Here is an 18,912-nt window from a genome sequence, read left to right as displayed (position 1 = left end):
TGTTAGCTCCCTATAGATGTTGAGATATAAGAATAATCTGGTAGTAATATTATTCCATTTGGAGCAGATTCTTTGTTCTTAAGCTAAAAAGTGACTGTGGGAGAGATCCACCAGGATGTATTAGGGGACTTGAGTAGCTTGAATGAAGAGGGGAGAGGCAGACGTAGAAGCCATCCACACAAGATTGCAAAAACAGGAGAGCTGTGTCTCTAGGAAGGCTTTATTGCTTTTCAATAATGTGATAAGGTTCCTATAAAAGTAATTTATAGACAGACTCTCAGCAAAGCTGGGAAGCTGAGCCTGTGAGTTTTAGAGAAGAACCCACAAGCTTCAACCAGGAATTGTACTGAGTTTGTTTTTCACAGTTGAGGTCGCTGCTCTTTGCTCTCAGATTTCAAAGTGAAAGGCACTGGCTGCATTCTAACACAGGGGCAGCAGCCCGGCTGTGAGCTCTGTGAGTCAGGAGGGAAGCTAGAGAATTTCCACATCCCAGGTTCAAAACTGTGCAGAGCCAGGTGATTGCCAGGAGCTTTGTGTTCAGTGAGGTGATGCTCTCAGGGCAGGAGGCTGGGACCTGATGCACACGGGCCTCCTCGGGGACCCAGGGACTGGCAGCAGGCAGGCCCCACAGGTTGGCCTTTGCCTTTACTCATGAGCATGCCTAGATGTGGGAGTGGTTTCACAAAGGACATGAAGTGAAAAAGACAACTCTCACCTTCTATTTTATGATAGCAGCACTGTGATTCTAACTTAGTGTCAGATGGAACACTGGAGTTTTTGGCTGAACAGGAAAACGAAAGCCTCTCTATTCGGTAACGTGTACCTTAGACCTCCAGACGCTGGCAGGTTCAGGCGTGTTGCAGGGAGTACCCAGGCCTGAGAACTGCATGTGCAAAGGCCCTGGGCAGAGAGGAGTTTGGTTGGTTTTCAGCGGAGAGAGAAGGCTGATGTGGCTGAAGCCTATTGTGTGAGAGTGTCCAAAGAGAAGACAGAGCCTCAGCCTTCAAGGTCATGTGGGCCATGCTAAGAGCTGGAGGTAAGTTCTCTGCCATGGTGTGGGCTAAGTACAGGGAGCAGAACTGATTAACTCATTCTCCAGAGGCCCTGGAAGTGCTGAGAAAGCCTCAGGCTTGGGACAGAGTCTCTGGAAGGGAAGACCCTTCCTTCTCAGGACCCAAGCTCCTTTTCACGGGTGACACACAACCATGCTGAGATGAACAGAGTGGGCCTCAGTGTGGCAACTGGGCAGAAGAGTTTCTGGAATATTCCAAGGTACCTGTTCATAACTATCCTGCCTCTCATCACCCAAACCCAGAGAGAATCCTTTCTTCACATTTTCTCCTCCTTTTGCCTTTTCTTCTTCTGTTTTTCTCCTCCAGCTGTCCTCTTTCTTTATCTCCTCTTTATTTGTAAATTTTCAAAAAGACTTTACTTTTGAGAGCAGTTTTAGTTCACAGCAAAATTAAGTGAAAGTACAGAGAGCCCAGTGTCGCTGTCGCCACATGCATGACACCTCCCAGACTGGCTCATCTGCCACCATCCTGACACGCCATCATTACCTGGAGTCCACAGGTATGTTAGGCTCATCTTGGTGTTGTACAGCTCTATGGATTTCGACAAATTTATCATGATGTTCATCCACTGTTAGGGTATTTTACAAAGTAGTTTCTCTGTTCTCTGCCTATTCGTTCCTCCCGCCCCATTAACCCCTGGCAACCACTGATCTTTTCACTGTCTCCACAGTTTTGCCTTTCCCAGAGTGTCATATAGTTGGAATCATACAGCATGTAGCCTTTTCAGATTGGCTTTTTTCACTTAGTAATGAGCATTTAAGTTTCCCCCATGTCTATCCATGGTTTGATAGCTCCTTTCTGTTTAAGCACTGAATATTATTCCATTGTCTGGATGGACCACAGTTCATCCATTCACCTGTTGATGTCTTGATTGTTTCCAAGTCTTGGCAATTATGAACAAAGCTGCTATAAATATCCATGTGCAGGTTTCTGTGGCCATTGGTTTTCACTTCCTTTGGGTAAATACCAAGGAGTGTGATTGCTGGATCATATGCTGAGTGTATTTAATTTTGTAAGAAACTACTGCAAAGTCTCTTCCAAAGTGGCTGTACCATTGAGCAATGAATGAGAGTTCTTGCCACACCCCTTCCTTGCCAGCATTTGGTGTTTCCAGTGTTTTGAATTTCAGTCGTTCTAACAGGTGGGTAATGGCATCTCATTGCTGTTTTAATTTTCTGTTTTCTAACATTTTTATTGAGGTGTGATTCACATACACATATGTGATTCACTGCACATATTTAAAGTGTACAGTTTGATGTCCGACATCCTCATACATTCATGAAGCCATTTACCACAGTCATGAGAAGACATGTCTCCCCACCAAATGTTTCCTTGTGCCTATTTGTAACTCATCTCTCTACTCTGCCCCATGCCCAGTCAATTCAGCTGATCTTCTTTCTGTCACTAATAATTAGTTTTTATTTCCTTGAGTTTATATTAATGACATCCTACTTGATGTGCCCTTTTAAGTATGGCTTCTTTCTCTCAGTGTAATTATTTTGAAATTCATCCACATTGTTTCATGTATCAGATTTCATTTCTTTTCGTTGTAGTGTTATTATATGGACATACCACAATTTGTTTATCCTCTGATATGTTCAACAGTTGTTGAACATACTGTTTTCAGGCTTTTGCTATTAGAAGTAAAAAGCTATATCAACATTCATGCATAAGTCTTTGTACAGACATGTATTTTCATTTCTTTTAAGCAAATATGTAGGAATGAAATGGCAAGATCATTTGATAAGCGTATGTTTAACTTTTTTTTGCCTTGCACTTCTTTATTTTTTTAATTTTTTATTGCATTTTAGGTTTGGGGGTACATGTGCAGAACATGCAAGACAGTTGCATAGGTACACACATGGCAGTGTGTTTTGCTTCCTTTCTCCCCTTCACCCACATTTGGCATTTCTCCCCAGGCTATCCCTCCCCACCTCCCCCCACCGCTGGCCCTCCCCTTTTCCCCCCAATAGACCCCAGTGTTTAGTACTCCCCTCCCTGTGTCCATGTGTTCTCATTTTTTATCACCCACCTATGAGTGAGAATATGCGGTGTTTCATTTTCTGTTCTTGTGTCAGTTTGCTGAGAATGATGTTCTCCAGATTCATCCATGTCCCTACAAACGACACAAACTCATCATTTCTGATTGCTGCATAATATTCCATGGTGTATATGTGCCACATTTTCCCAGTCCAGTCTATCATCGATGGGCATTTGGGTTGATTCCAGGTCTTTGCTATTGAAACAGTGCTGCAATGAACATTCGTGTGCATGTGTCCTTATAGTAGAACGATTTATAGTCCTTTGGATATATACCCAGTAATGGGATTGCTGGGTCAAATGGAATTTCTATTTCTAAGGCCTTGAGGAATCGCCACACTGTCTTCCACAATGGTTGAACTAATTTACACTCCCACCAACAGTGTAAAAGTGTTCCTTTTTCTCCACATTCTCTCCAGCATCTGTTGTCTCCAGATTTTTTAATGATCACCATTCTAACAAGCATGAGATGGTATCTCAATGTGGTTTTGATTTGCATCTCTCTGATGACCAGTGACGATGAGCATTTTTTCATATGATTGTTGGCCTCATATATGTCTTCTTTCGTAAAGTGTCTGTTCATATCCTTTGCCCAATTTTGAATGGGCTTCTTTGTTTTTTTCCTGTAAATCTGTTTGAGTTCTTTGTAAATTCTGGATATCAGCCCTTTGTCAGATGGGTAAACTGCAAAAAATTTTTCCCATTCTGTTGGTTGCCGATTCACTCTAGTTACTGTTTCTTTTGCCGTGCAGAAGCTGTGGAGTTTCATTAGGTCCCATTTGTCTATTTTGGCCTTTGTTGCCAATGCTTTTGGTGTTTTGTTCATGAAGTCTTTGCCTACTCCTATGTCCTGGATGGTTTTGCCTAGATTTTCCTCTAGGGTTTTTATGGTGCCAGGTCTTATGTTTAAGTCTTTAATCCATCTGGAGTTAATTTTAGTGTAAGGTGTCAGGAAGGGGTCCAGTTTCTGCTTTCTGCACATGGCTAGCCAGTTTTCCCAACACCATTTGTTGAACAGGGAATCCTTTCCCCATTGCTTGTTTTTGTCAGGTTTATCAAAGATTGTATGGTTGTAGATATGTTGTGTTGCCTCCGATGCCTCTGTTCTGTTCCATTGGTCTATATCTCTGTTTTGGTACCAGTACCATGCTGTTTTGATTACTGTAGCCTTGTAGTATAGTTTGAAATCCGGTAGTGTGATGCCTCCCGCTGTGTTCTTTTTGCTTAGAATTGACTTGGCTATGCGGGCTCTCTTTTGGTTCCATATGAAGTTCATGGTGGTTTTTTCCCATTCTGTGAAGAAAGTCAATGGTAGCTTGATGGGTATAGCATTGATTCGGTAAATTACTTTGGGCAGTATAGCCATTTTTACGATATTAATTCTGTCTAACCATGAACATGGAATGTTTCTCCATCTGTTTGTGTCCTCTCTGATTTCATTGAGCAGTGGTTTGTAGTTTTCCTTGAAGAGGTCACTTACGTTCCTTGTGAGTTGTATTCCAAGGTATTTTATTCTTTTTGTAGCAATTGTGAATGGCAGTTCGTTCTTGATTTGGCTTTCTTTAAGTCTGTTATTGGTTTAGAGGAATGCTTGTGATTTTTGCACATTGATTTTATATCCTGAGACTTTGCTGAAGTTGCTTATCAGTTTCAGGAGTTTTTGGGCTGAGGCAATGGGGTCTTCTAGGTATACTATCATGTCGTCTGCAAATAGAGACACTTTGGCTTCCACCTTTCCTATTTGAATACCCTTTATTTCTTTTTCTTGCCTGATTTCTCTGGCTAGAACTTCCAGTACTATATTGAATAGGAGTGGTGAGAGAGGGCATCCTTGTCTAGTGCTGGATTTCAAAGGGAATGCTTCCAGGTTTTGCCCATTAAGTATGATATTGGCTGTTGGTTTGTCATAAATAGCTTTTATTACTTTGAGATACGTTCCATCGATACCGAGTTTATTGAGGGTTTTTAGCATAAAGGGCTGTTGAATTTTGTCAAATGCCTTCTCTGCGTCAATTGAGATAATTATGTGGTTTTTGTTTTTGGTTCTGTTTATGTGGTGAATTACATTTATAGACTTGCGTATGTTGAACCAGCCTTGCATCCCCGGGATGAATCCTACTTGATCATGATGAATAAGTTTTTTGATTTTGCTGTTGCAATCGGCTTGCCAATATGTTTAACTTTTTAGGAAACTGACGACTGTCTTCCAAAGTGATTGTACCATTTTACATCCCTCCTCCCTGACAATGTATGAAAGTCTAGCTTCCCCACATCCTCACCAGCACTTGGTGTGGTCACTCTTTTTATATAAACCCTTCTAATAAATGTGAATGAGATCTCATTGTGGTTTTAATTTCCATTTTCCAAATTACTAATGATGTTGACCACCTTTTCTTCTATTATTTGCTCTTTGCTGAAGTGTCTGTTCAAATCTTTTCCGTATTTTTTTTTACATAGGGCCTCAGTTCTTTTACTGGGTTGTTTGTGTTCTTATTATTAACTTCTGAGAGTCCTTCATATATTGGATACAAGTTATATATTGGATTTTTGCTCAGCAAGTATTATCACCTCATGATGACTTGTCTTTTCATTCTCTCCTCAGTGTTTTTCAAAAATCACAGTTTTTAATACTGTCAAATTTATCTAATTTATCTCTTTTTTTCAGACAAGATCTCACTCTGTCACCCAGGCTGGAGTTCAGTGGCATGATCACAGCTCAGTACAGTCTCAACCTCCCAGGATGAAGTGATCCTCCCATCTCAGCCCACTGAGTAGCTGGGAACACAGACACATGCCCCCATGCCTTGCTAATTGATTTATTATTTGTAGATATGGGGGTTTCCCTATGTTTCCCAGACTGGTTTCCAGCTCCTGGGCTCAAGCAATCCTCCCGCCTTAGCCTCTCAAAGTGCTGGCATTACAGGTGTGAAGCACCATGCCCAGCCAAACTCATGTTTTTTAAATGGACTTCACTTTTGATGTCAGAGTGAAGAAATTTTTGCCTAACACACAACATTACAAAGACTTAATTCGGTGTTTTCCTCTGGAATTTTTAAATTTTGGGATTTTACATGTAGATCTGTGATCTATTTTGAATTTATATTTGTACATGTATCAAAGTTTATTATTCTTGCATATAGTGATCCACTTGTTCCAATACCATTTGTTTAAGATTCATTCACATGAATTGACTTTGCACCTTTGTCAAAAGTTAGTTGTACCATTTACGTGTCACTCTATTTCTAGACTCTCTTCTGTTATGCTGATGTATTTCTTTTTATCTTCTGCCAATACCACACTGTTTTGACTACTCTAGATTTCGGATAAATTTTTAAACTAGTTTGTGTCAGTCTTGTAACTTTGCTCTTCTTTTTTAATGGTCCTTTGGTGATTCTAGATCCTTTGCATTTTCACATAAATTTTTAGAACCAGCTTGTACATTTCCACCCAAAAACTCCTTCTGGAATTTTGATTGGGATTTCACTGAATCTTTAGAAAAAGTGATAGCATAGTAATATAGACTCTTTTTTTTTTTTTTTTTTTTTTGAGACAGAGTTTTGCTCTTGTTACCCAGGCTGGAGTGCAATGGCTCAATCTCGGCTCACTGCAACCTCCGCCTCCTGGATTCAGGCAATTCTCCTGCCTCAGCCTCCTAAGTAGCTGGGATTACAGGCACGTGCCACCATGCCCAGCTAATTTTTTATTTTCTTAGTAGAGATGGGGTTTCACCATATTGACTAGGATGGTCTCAATCTCTTGACCTCACGATCCACCTGCCTCGGCCTCCCAAAGTGCTGGGATTACAGGCGTGAGCCACTGCGCCCGGCCCCATAGACCCTTCTAATGTATAAACAACTAATACCTCTCCACTTAAGTCTTTTTACATTTTACTCAACAATATTTTCTAATTTTCAGTCCATAGGGTTTTCATATCTTTTGTGATATTTATCACCAAGTATTTAATATTTTTGATGCCATTTTAAACAGTGCTGTTTAAAAATTTTTTTGAACATTTTATTGTTCATTGTTAGTACATATATTGTTCATTGTCTTCATTGTCCTCATATATTGTTCATTGTCCTCTTGCTATCAGGACAAGATACCATGGCCCTGTCTGCTGGTGTATGCAGGGTTCATAAGGAATGGGATGGCAACCTGGGGCACCAGTTTCTCTAGTTCTGAGGTAACTGCAGCCAGGAAGTTTCTTTTCCCATTCTAGGACTCTTTATCACTTTGGCCCAAACATATACATAATCAGTCTCCAAACAGTGAGCCATTGTCCATTCCTCTATTCCTTCATCCATTCTCATCATAGAGCACCACAGTGCACAACTATAGAGCTCCCTCAGAAAGAGGTGGGGGATCCAGAGAGCCCAGGACTTAGTAAAGACATTGCATTTATGGTTACAAAAAAACCTTTCCACAGGCCGGGCATGGTGGCTCATGCCTATAATCCCAGCACTTTGGGAGGCCGAGGCAGGTGGATCACGAGGTCAAGAGATCGAGACCATCCTGGTCAATGAGGTGAAACCCGTCTCTACTAAAAATACAAAAATTAGCTGGGCATGGTGGTGCGCACCTGTAGTCCCAGCTACTCTGGGAGGCTGAGGCAGGAGAATTGCTTGAACCCAGAAGGTGGAGGTTGCGGTGAGCCAAGATTGAGCCATTGCACTCCAGTCTGGGTAACAAGAGCAAAACTTCATCTCAAAAAAAAAAAAACCTTCCCACAAAGAAACTCCAGTTCCAGAGAGCTTCCCTGGTGAATTCCACTGAAGAAGAAATAATACCCATTCTATACAAAGACTTTTAGAAAATTGAAGAGAATTGAATTCCTCCTAACTCATTCTTTGAGGCCAGCGTTGCCCTGATACCAACCTAAATAAGACATGACAAGAAAAGAAAACTAAAGATGCATATTGCCCATGGAACAAGATCCAAAGATTCCAAACACGATTTTAGCAAATCAAATTCAACAGTATGCAAAAAAGGATAAATGCTATGGCCAAATGAGGTTTATCCCACAAATGCAGAGTTGATTTAATTTTTGAAAATCCGTCAATCAGATTTGTTGTACTAATAAACTAGAAAAGGAAAACCATATGATCATTTAAATATATGTATTTTTTTAACAAAAGTTAACATCCATTTCTACCATTCCTGCCATTCCTGACAAACTCTCAGCAGAAAAAAGTTTCTCAAGCTCATGAGGACTATCTACAACAAACCTGTAGCTAGTACAGTACTGATTAGTGAAAAACTCAATGCTTTCCTCCTGCGATCAGGACAAGACAAGATACCTAGCCTCATGACTGCTATTCAACATTCATTGAAGTTTCTAGCCTATGCATCCATCTTAGAAAAGAAGAGGCAAAACAGTCTTCTACACAGATGACTAAAATTTGATGGCATCTACAAAAAGCTACTAGAACTAGTAAATAAGTTAAGCACATTTGTAGGATGCAAGCTAACATACAAAAGCCAATTGAGAAGACAGGATGCAGAGGACACTCAGGCTGCAAACCACCACTTCTAGGCCTCCCTCTTCTTCTGCTCTTTGCCTTCCCTTCCTGGGCTCCCTTGACCCCAGCTCTTCACTCCTGACTGTGCCCAGCTTGGCCTGTCTGCATTTGTGCTCATGAGATATTTCCTCTTTCCTAAAGTAGATATCACCTCACTCACTCCTACCACATAGAAATCTTGCCAATATTCCAGACCCAGACTGCTGTCTCCTCCGTGTATTCCCTGCACCTTCCTGGGTAGGTTTGTGTTTCTTTCCCTGGACAACAGGGGCACTGCCTAGTGTTGTCTGATCAGATTCAAACACGGTGAAGACTCTGCTCTGGGGTGTGGGAGTGGGCTCCCATATGGGGTTGGAGGAGGTGGACACATGAGGTACCTGGTGGGAAAGTGCAGTGACAGGGGCACAGGCCAGCAGGGTGACACAGCTCTGACCACTGCACCACCCTCCCATCCACCTACTGTGACATTGGAAAAGGGCAATTGGGACTGGCCAATGAATTCATGTGAACATGTAATGAATACAGTGTATTTTATAGTAACCAGAATGGTTTTTCTTTTATGTGTAAGAATTATGTGGATGGCTTTTCTCTACAGATGCCAAGGGCATTGGATCTGACAGCCCTGCAGCACAAGAGGCAGGTCCAGGGCAGTTGCAAGCCAGGCAGCGTGGACTCAGCTCTCAGTTCTCCTGCGATTAACTGCTGGTTCTGGACAGACTCTTTATCCCTTTCATGACTCAGTCTTTTCATCTGTAAAATCACAAGAATGTGTAGGTTTGCCATGAGGAGTCAGGAGTATGTAAATGATTGGAGTGGTAACAGCATGGAGAAAGTCTTCTCTGAGTATTGATTATGGCTCTGTCAGATCAGATCCAAAACCACCGGCATCCAGCAGAGATACATTGACCCCCCGTCCTAATTGGAGTGCTTTCTCCACTTTCTGTGAAACACGATCAAACACACATGAAGTCACATTGAGCAACAGGACCTCCCGCAAATAATTTTGTGTTGACTCTTTGCAAAACACATGCTGTAGTGCCAACCAAGTTCACAAAAGCCATTGCTCAGAGTCTGTTTTTTTAACTTTTAAATAATAGCTCTGCATTGCCTGGAAGAATGTTATTTACATTTCCAAATTTAAGGTTTGTGAAAGAATTTGCCAGAATAGAATTTGAAAACTCAGCAAGTTTTTAGTTTTGTACCCAGTTTTACAAGTTTTAAAGTTTCCTTCAACTTCAAACAAAGCCAGTTCTCATGTCCAAATATTGCATCCAGCTCTGTGCAGAAAATAGCTGTTAGACCTCTGTTTAAAATCTGCCTCCACATTTATGCAAATCATATATATTCTCAGCATCTTGGTGCTTATGACTCTTATGTGAGGGAAAGGAAACTAACGTATGTATAATTTTTATGAAGACTAAAAGGGACTTACACCATACATGCTATACTTGTTATTGGATAAAGGGATGAAAAATCAGAGTAGACACCAGTTTTGTTGGGCAGATATTTACTAGGCACTTCAGACTTTACATATATTCACAGTTTCCTCCCCAGCACGTTGAGCTTTTCAGGAGGAACTTTGAAGAAACTGCCAGAAATTTAGGAAAAGAGCTGGATGGAGAAACAGAGGGTGTTTAAACAGGGCCACAAGAGAAGATATAATAGGAGGTCAGGGATAGAGATTGAGTTCTACAGAAAGAATACTGAGATAAAAATGAAGACAGTCTCTTAGAGTTGTTACACACAATTTTGGCAGCGTTGCATTGGCCACAGGTAGACTGACCTACATTCAAGTAGGAAAACTAGACAATTTAGCCGTATGATGTCTAGATTAAAATCCAACTTCTAATTACTGGGTCATTTTGGATGCATTCTGGGGAGCAGTTTTGCAAACCTTGATCTATCTCTGAGAAGTTTTGCCAGTTTTTCAGAAACTTTTTTAATGCTCATAAATGTGATTAAATTTTTACTTGCTATTCCTGTTCTCTTGAACTTTAAGTAGTGAAAAAGTAGAACAAATAATGCTCATCAGTAGATTTTCTGAGACAATTTCTCAGACAAATGATGGTAATATATGTAGTTTAATTTGTCTAAGAAATTCATCTAAGGACATAATATTTCAAGGTGAGGCTGAGGGCTGTCCTAAGGTGAGTGGGAGTGTGGGAGATTTTATTGTTGTTCTTTTGCTTTTCTGTATTTTTCTCATTTTTATTAATTTATTTTTTTAATTTTTTATTGCATTTTAGGTTTTGGGGTACATGTGCAGAACGTGCAAGACAGTTGCATAGGTACACACATGGCAGTGTGTTTTGCTTCTTTTCTCCCCTTCACCCACATTTGGCATTTCTCCCCAGGCTATCCCTCCCCAGCTCCCCCCACCGCTGGCCCTCCCCTTTTCCCCCCAATAGACCCCAGTGTTTAGTACTCCCCTCCCTGTGTCCATGTGTTCTCATTTTTCATCACCCTCCTATGAGTGAGAATATGAGGTATTTCATTTTCTGTTCTTGTGTCAGTTTGCTGAGAATGATGTTCTCCAGATTCATCCATGTCCCTACAAACGACACAAACTCATCATTTCTGATTGCTGCATAATATTCCATGGTGTATATGTGCCACATTTTTTAAATGAACTTGGTTTTCTTTCATATTAGAAAAAAAGGCTAAATATAAAAGAAAAACATCTGGAATATTCAGAGATGTTTAAAGAATATTTTCTTTAAAGAATATTTTCAATTCATTTTAAGCCAATGCTATATGGCTTCTAGGAAAAATTTTCAGAATTCAGCATTAGGGGATTGAGTGAAAGATGGGCAGATATTGGGAAGAGTTTGGAAAAGGCAAACCTAGGTCTCTGAAACACCCCTTCCTCTACTGTCTTTTGGTGAACACCATTGTTATTGCTGAATATCCAAAGATTTGGCTTTGCACAAGAGGAACTCATGCTTATGCCTTTTCACCATTCTAATCCAGAGGGACTGCTTCTGTGTTCCTGCTCAGAGAAGACAGGAGAGAAAGAAGCTGCACAGATTTCCTTGTTTACTGTTGTTGTTGCTATCAGAATTTTTCCAGGAATAGCATGCAGCTTCTCCCATAAGAACCTTTCAGGGGCAAGGACACTCACAAGGATTTGAGGCTATGCAAATCTAATCAAATGGGCATGGTGGCTCACACCTGTAATCCCAGCACTTTGGGAGGCTGAGGCAGGTGGATCATGAGGTCAGGAGTTCAAGACCAGTCTGGCCAACATGGTGAAACCCCATCTCTACTAAAAATAAAAAAAAATTACCTGGATATGGTAGCACACACCTGTAGTCCCAGCTACTTGGAAGGCTGAGGCAGGAGAATCACTTGAACCCAGGAGGTGGAGGTTGCCATGAGCCACGATCACACCACTGCACTCCAGTCTGGGTGACAGAGTAAGACTGTCTCAGGAAAAACAAAAGAAAAGAGATGTGAAAGAACTCGTCATTGCATATATCTGGTGCATAATACATGGCTCAGAGCCCTTGTGATGAAGTAATTATATGTATCATTGTATGAACAAAGACATAACTCTCAATATGCTTCTTGTCACACTGTTGAATGTATTCAAGAATGGGAACCTCTTGTAAATTCATTTATGTTTTAGTTCTGTGCAATTCTGAATTCTTCAGTAGGGCAATGCTATTATTATTGAATTAGCAAGATGCAGACCAATGCTGAATGAAACATGTTTTCTAACTTGTAGCTCAGAAGGATTTAGCAATATTGGTATTTTCCTCTTTCTCAACATTCCCAGATTTTTGGCTAAGGCATCTGTGTCCTCCATGTGCTCCTTGTTAGAACAATATTGCCTCTTATTTTAGGCGGAGTGCTTGGTGTCGCAGTCGGAACTATGATGTGCTTTCTTCTGGCACCATCAGGGCACCTTCCCAGAGCTCTTCAAGAAATGCAAGGAGGGCCAGGCTGTCTGAGACACTGACAAAACCTCCTTTATGGGATCAGAGGAGATGGAGCATCTGGTGTTTGACAAAACACTGGTTCACGTGATGAAGTCACATGGACTTTTGGAAAAGAACCCACTGTATTGCAGGTGTCCGATGCCTGCCACAGCACATGAGTCAGCAGGGATGAACACTCTGAGAGAGTTCTGAAGCACAGAGGTTGGTGTGAGTTTAGAAAGAAAACGCCTGATCCTCCCCACTCATGGGAATTCCTACTGTGGTCTCAGCCAGGTAGCATCTATACCATTTAATAGATTTATAACAGCAGTTCTATATCAGAAACAGCAAGCTGGTCTTTGGTCACTGAGATTCATGAGGTCTCAGCTCAGTGTCACTGGATATCTGTGCACCAAAATGGGGCATAAAGCATCTGCCTAAAGCATTGGCACTGCCACCAGAAGCTATGAAGGTAGAGCCAAGATTACTGGACACCAACTAGAACAAAAGAACACCATGAGAAAACAGGGTACTCTACTCGGCGGGGGCTGCCATGACAAAGTACTCGACTGGGCAGCTGAAACAGCAGAAACATATGTCTCCCGCAGATCTGGAGGCTGGGAGTATGAGATCAAGGCACTGGTAGGTTTTGTGTCTTCTGAAGCTGCCCTCCTTGGCTTCTTCTTATACCTTCTCCTATATCTTTCCATGCTCTTCCCCTACATCTTCCCTGTGTCTTTACATTGTCTTCCCTTTGTATCCTAATCGCCTCTTCTTATAAGGACACCAGTCATATTAGATTGGGGCCCACCTAACAGTCACATTTTAACTTAGTCACCTCTTTAAAGGCTCTATTTCCAAATACAGTGACATTCTGAGGATCTGAGCATTAAGATCTCAAAATACGCATTTGGGAGAAGCACAATTCATGCCACATCAATGAGTAAAGAGGAATTTGACATCACTTACTTTTCCTTGACCACTTTCCCAATGATGGGGAAGGGCTAAGATTAGCTTCATGCCCCAGTGTGAGGCACCATATTTGAATATAATACCAAAAAGCCATTGAGACCAATAAGGCAACTCATACGAACACCTTCACCTTCCTTTGCTTAGCAATTGCTGTATTCCTTATTTCTATTTCCATATCTTAGAGTAATTATAGAACTTCCAGAAAGGTGGTAAATCATAATACGTACCCTTCTTTGCATCTGATTTTAAAAGCAATGCTTCAAGAATTTCACTATCACGGGTACCCACAAATGAATTTTATTAGCTATTTCTTGTCATCCTCATTGATCATTTAATACAGTTCTTATGAGAATATATGTTGAAATTTAATGAAAGCCCCTTTGATAGTTTTTGAAATTAATTTATATTATTTACCCATTGGCTAGTTTATTTTAGATAGTTTACTAATGGACTTATTTTTAATATATCAGCAATTTATTCCTGAGGATAATTTAAACACAGACTGTTATTCCTCAGATATGTGACCGAATGCCATTGGTAAGTATTCAACTTAGGATTTTGGCCTTGCTATTCATAACTGAAGTAAACCTAAAGTTTTCTTCTTTGTTTTAGTATTTTCAGATTCAGATGCCACAGTTATACTAACACAAAAAGAAGTTTGAGAAACTTTCTACATTTCTATTCTCTTTGGAGTTTACACAATGTAAAGATTATCCCAACCTCACAAGCTTAAATAAAATGATCAATATTGTCACCACGGAGACATTCTCACTGTGTTCCTTTACCCTCATCTCTATAACTACTATTTTATTCAGGTTTAATGATTCTTTAGTTAATCACAGTGATTTTTTTTTTTTAGGAAATAGTTAATTTTAACCAATTAATGTGGATATAGTCTTCATATTTTCTGGTAAAATTTGAAATTTATGTCTGTGGTTAGGTACCCTTTTTCATTCTTAGTTTTTCATATTTATGCCTTCTCTCTTTATTTCTTCTTTTATACTAGTCAAGTATATTCATATAACTGGAGTTGATGTTTCCCTAACGTGCCAGCTCCTGCACATGTCTAGTTGTTAGGAAGCCCTTCAACAGCAGGGATGATGAAAAAATGATGGGCCCATTGCTCTCTGGCTGCAGGCTCAATGAGTTCAATTTCATGAAGCTCCATGGGATGCAGACTTGGACAAGCTCCGCAAATTACTCTGATGCCATCGTTTATGAATCACACCATCCTAGATTTCAAAGAAGTATGTCACTGAAAATATGGGACACATTAGTATAAAGCCATAAATTGGTGTTAATACCCTGAATGATCTGGACAATTAAGGACAACTTTTTTATTGTCCTCATCTGAAGAAAATTAACAGAGGAATGGGAAACAATCCCATTCACGTTGAATTTTAGAGCCATTTTTGGAAGTTATAAAAACAGTGGAAGAGAAGAGAATCACTGAGGTGGACTTTTAGGGACTTTGCTTTTAACTCAATGAGGAGCAAAGGCAAGTATTTTAAGGAAGAGTACACTCTAATGGTAATAGTTTCAGTGCTGATTAGTTATCATCTGATGCATCAGTCAGAATACCATAAAGGGGAGGACCTAAAAATAAACGCATTGCTTCTGTTGGGGGAGCACTCTGACCTAGGTGTCCTGGCACGCAGTTGCCCTACCGCACATCAGCAGAGCTTTACTTCCTGGCATTTGTTGTCAAGTGCCTTCTGAGCCAGACCCTCTCTTGGAAGCTGAGGGTGTGAAGATGCATAAAACACAAGCTGATACTATTTGCTTCCTCGCTGCCCTTCATCAGCTTGCAGGGCACAGTGTTTCCCTGGTGTGTGTCCCCATTTGTGATACATGTTTCCCAGGTTCGGCATCTTCAATTCACATCCACTGTGGTCAGCACTTGTCCTGCTCCTGTCTCCAGAAGACATCTTAGTGTCTTGTGTCAGCAGTTCCCTAACATGCTCTCAGGCAAGTCTCCTGACCATCAAGCTGAGAGAGGACTCTTCGCCCATCATCTTGGCTCCCCTCCTTGTTTGTCATGTTTATAATAGTAACCTGAACAGGATTCGGGTACATAAACTTTCTAGGCTTTAGTTTCTTCATGTCTCTTTGTAAGTTTGGTGTATATTTCATGTGACTTTATGGTATGGTAATTTTTTAGAATGCCTGCACGCAGGCAGCATAGTTGAGGGACTCAAGAGCATACAGGTGAACACTCAGGGTGATGGGATTTCTGATCATGATGGTGTTTGCAAACAATGTCTAGCAATGTAGCTTTGTGAATTAGTATAATCAAATGGGGTTGGTGATTTAATTAATAATAATAATAATGCAAACATGTTGGCTCTTCCCTGACATGCCCATTACAAGCAACACTGCCTTGGACTCAAGGTTTGCGTTCCTCTCTGTGGGCTTAGGACAGTGGGCTTGACACGGGAAAAGGGCACTTTGAGTGAACTGACTTCTGTGAATGGAAGAAGCTGCTTATCTCAATCCATGATACCTGTGAAGCATTGTCTCTCTAATCTCACAAGGTCTGGGAAAATGAGGGGACTCAAGATTTATGAAATAAGAATGATCACACTTAACTTACAACATTATTGAGAAAAATGATTATGAGAGTATGTTCTGAACTGTTGGCAAATTGCTGAGAAAATGTGAGGGACATGTGTTACCTCCTTCAAGGGAAACATTCTAAATAGAACAAGACTTCTATCCCCAAACTGATAAGAACATGAAAACAACCATTTCTGGTATATCTGGGCTGTAAATCTTTGAACTTCAGACCCAAATGAAATTCCATCTCTCACATTTTTTAATGAAGTCAAAATAAATGCAATTACCGAACAGAAGCCAAAGATCACAGGAGGTTATAAATGGAGCGAGGGTATGGTCAACACTGTTTGTTTGCATTCTGGCTCTGTTTTCTTGCTGAATATTTCAGTAATGGGAGGCTGCCAGGGGGCAGGGATGGCCCTTCCTTCCTCCTGATGGATGTCTGCTGCTGATTAAATCCGTGCTGGGTTAGCTGCGTGGTGACTGGGAAATGTGAGACCCTAATGAGGGCATAGGCAAGTAGAATGTGAGAGATTGAAGCCACAAGATATTCTAATCCCCGGAGGAAGGGATTTTTCCAAAGACCAGGCATTTGCTATGGAAAGCATGCTTAGGAATACCCTAATAAGCACGTATCTTTCCATGCTCTCTCACTGCACCCATCCTCCAAAGACCTTGAAACCCACAGTTTTTTCCTTTCACCCAAGTGAAGGCCAACATACAAATGAGTAGCTTACCCCATGGGAGGTCTATTCCTTTAGCAAAGCTGGGACCTATAATTAATACTCCGGTTTGTGATTAAATCTGCTGCTCTTTGCTTGCAATATCCGTATCATTGGATTTTCACAAAATCATGATGGCTGCTAAAACCAAAGAGGCAACACAGAGAGTAAGTAATTAGCCAGGACCTATTTCAGCAAATCTGTTTCTTAGAGAAACTGTCTTGTTAGACCACGAGCAATTTCCGCTGGTGTTAAGTCCCGTTCACTTTCCTTAAACCCTATCATGTATTCAGGGTAAACAGTCTTGGTGCCTCCTGCCTGGGGTCTTTGTCAATATTCAGTTGCAGTTGGGTATAATGAGTGCCCCTGATCACAAAGAAATTCAAAATAAGGCTAAAACATGAGATTTGTGGTTTGTACTGTGAGTGCACTTGTATTTCACTTCCACACAGGTAACTCTCCTGGCTTTGACATATTTCTGAACTCTCTTTGACACTCATAATTTCTCTTCAAGACAGAAGATGATGTTACTCAAAAGAAAACAGCCAGGCACAGTGGCTCACTCCTATAATCCCAGCACTTTCGGAGGCAGAGGTGGGAGGATGGCTTGAAGCTAGGAGGTCGAGATCAGGAGTTAGTAACGTAGCAACTCTGTCTCTACAAAAGAAACATTTCTTTTTCATTAGCCAAGTGTGGTGGTGCATGCCTGTAGTCTCAGCTACTGGGAAGGCTGAGGTGGGATGATCCCTTGAGCCCGGAGGAAGAGGCTGCAGACAGTCATGACGGCACCACTGCACTCAACAAAGTGAGTGTCGCAAATTGAAAAAAGAAAAATGATAAAAAACAGAATGAGTTCAGTTCATGTTTGTGCCCAGTGGAGCTGCACACACTAGGCTGCTGTCATCTTACAGACTATGCTTCCTTACCCCAAACGCAGACCACAATCAGCGGCCAAGCGACAGACCTGCACCCACTGTGTTTCCAACGAGGCCAAGGTGGCTTTTCAATCCCAAACAAGGGATAGCCAATGACTTCAGTTTTCCCGTGCCTCACTAGACTGCCATTGGGAAATGTGTGTGTAGGGAGTCCTTCAGATGCAACTGTTGTTTATGTTAACTTGTGAGCTGTGGGAAAGAGAGTCGTGCCCTCCCCAGCCATCCTGCCAGCGCTCCCAAATATATGCAATACAGGGAGTAAGATACTTATTCCGGATCACGTTGCTAAATGTTTTGCTTCTCTGCTTCACCAAGAGAAGTCTCCAAGATAACTGTCGATTTCAGTGGGTGCTGGGCAGTCGAGTCCTATGTCCGTAGGCACGTTGGTCCCTTCAGCTGGCAAAGCCACAGAGGAGTGGAGAGCCAAGGCCACTAGAAGCCCAGGATCACCGCAGCGGTCAGGACTGTCACTTACTGACGTGGATCTAATCCAGGACTAATGACCCTGCTGATGGGGTACACTAAGTGTTTCCATCCTTCTTTTTGGGCTTTGTTTACAGAAAGAAAAGATAGCACAGAAATACATAGGAAACCAGCTTCTGAAAGTGGCTCTCAACTCCCCCTTATTTTTTTCTTTTAAAGTAAAAGGTCTTAGTGACAATTGGCTGAGAGTTTGAATAATGCTTACCAGGCTTCTGTGTAGGGAGCAATGAAGATGTAAGAGACACTGTGAAGGAGAATGCTTGGCTGGCTAATGTATGTGCCTGGTAGTGTACACATTCTGATTTCAGCCCCTAAAGCAATACGTTCACAGTAAACTCCTGCTCTAAAATAATGACTGAACTGCTCTTTTTAAGAAATGAGGTAGCTATGTCACCACATAAGACCCACAAGTGAGCTGTTGCATTTTGGTACATTCCTACCCAGGACACACGGGCAAGACGGCTGGCTGCTGGGGATGGAAGCAGAGAGTTTGGGAGCAGAAAGAAAGCTTACCGGGAGGTTGCTAACTAGCTGTATTTGTGGAACACAGCACCCAGGGTTGAAAGAAACATGGTTTTGCAGTTAATTGCTAATATTTGAAAATCCAGAAGCTTTACATAAGAATCCCGACTTTCACTGCCTCTTGGGAGAACATCTGCTTTCCCTCTGGCCCAGCACTGGAGCAGGGAAGG

At 41.3% G+C, this 18,912-nt stretch overlaps 2 long non-coding RNA genes across 2 annotated transcripts; both read left to right on the top strand.

The window, feature by feature from the left end:
- The first annotated feature begins 725 nt into the window (after positions 1 to 725).
- Positions 726 to 6,457, top strand: LOC108594084 (uncharacterized). The gene is made up of 2 exons (XR_013524363.1): positions 726 to 1,036; positions 5,779 to 6,457. It is a non-coding gene; the product is annotated as an uncharacterized LOC108594084 (long non-coding RNA).
- Positions 6,458 to 12,713: 6,256 nt separating this feature from the next.
- On the top strand, positions 12,714 to 14,282 carry LOC144578491 (uncharacterized). Its single transcript, XR_013524362.1, has 2 exons — positions 12,714 to 13,194; positions 14,137 to 14,282. It is a non-coding gene; the product is annotated as an uncharacterized LOC144578491 (long non-coding RNA).
- Positions 14,283 to 18,912: the final 4,630 nt, after the last annotated feature.

This window comes from Callithrix jacchus, chromosome 12 (genome assembly GCF_049354715.1).
Source record: "Callithrix jacchus isolate 240 chromosome 12, calJac240_pri, whole genome shotgun sequence".
NCBI lineage: Eukaryota > Metazoa > Chordata > Mammalia > Primates > Cebidae > Callithrix > Callithrix jacchus.
The sequence above is the reverse complement of the archived record's forward strand: the minus strand, read 5'-3'. Positions and strand labels throughout refer to the sequence as shown.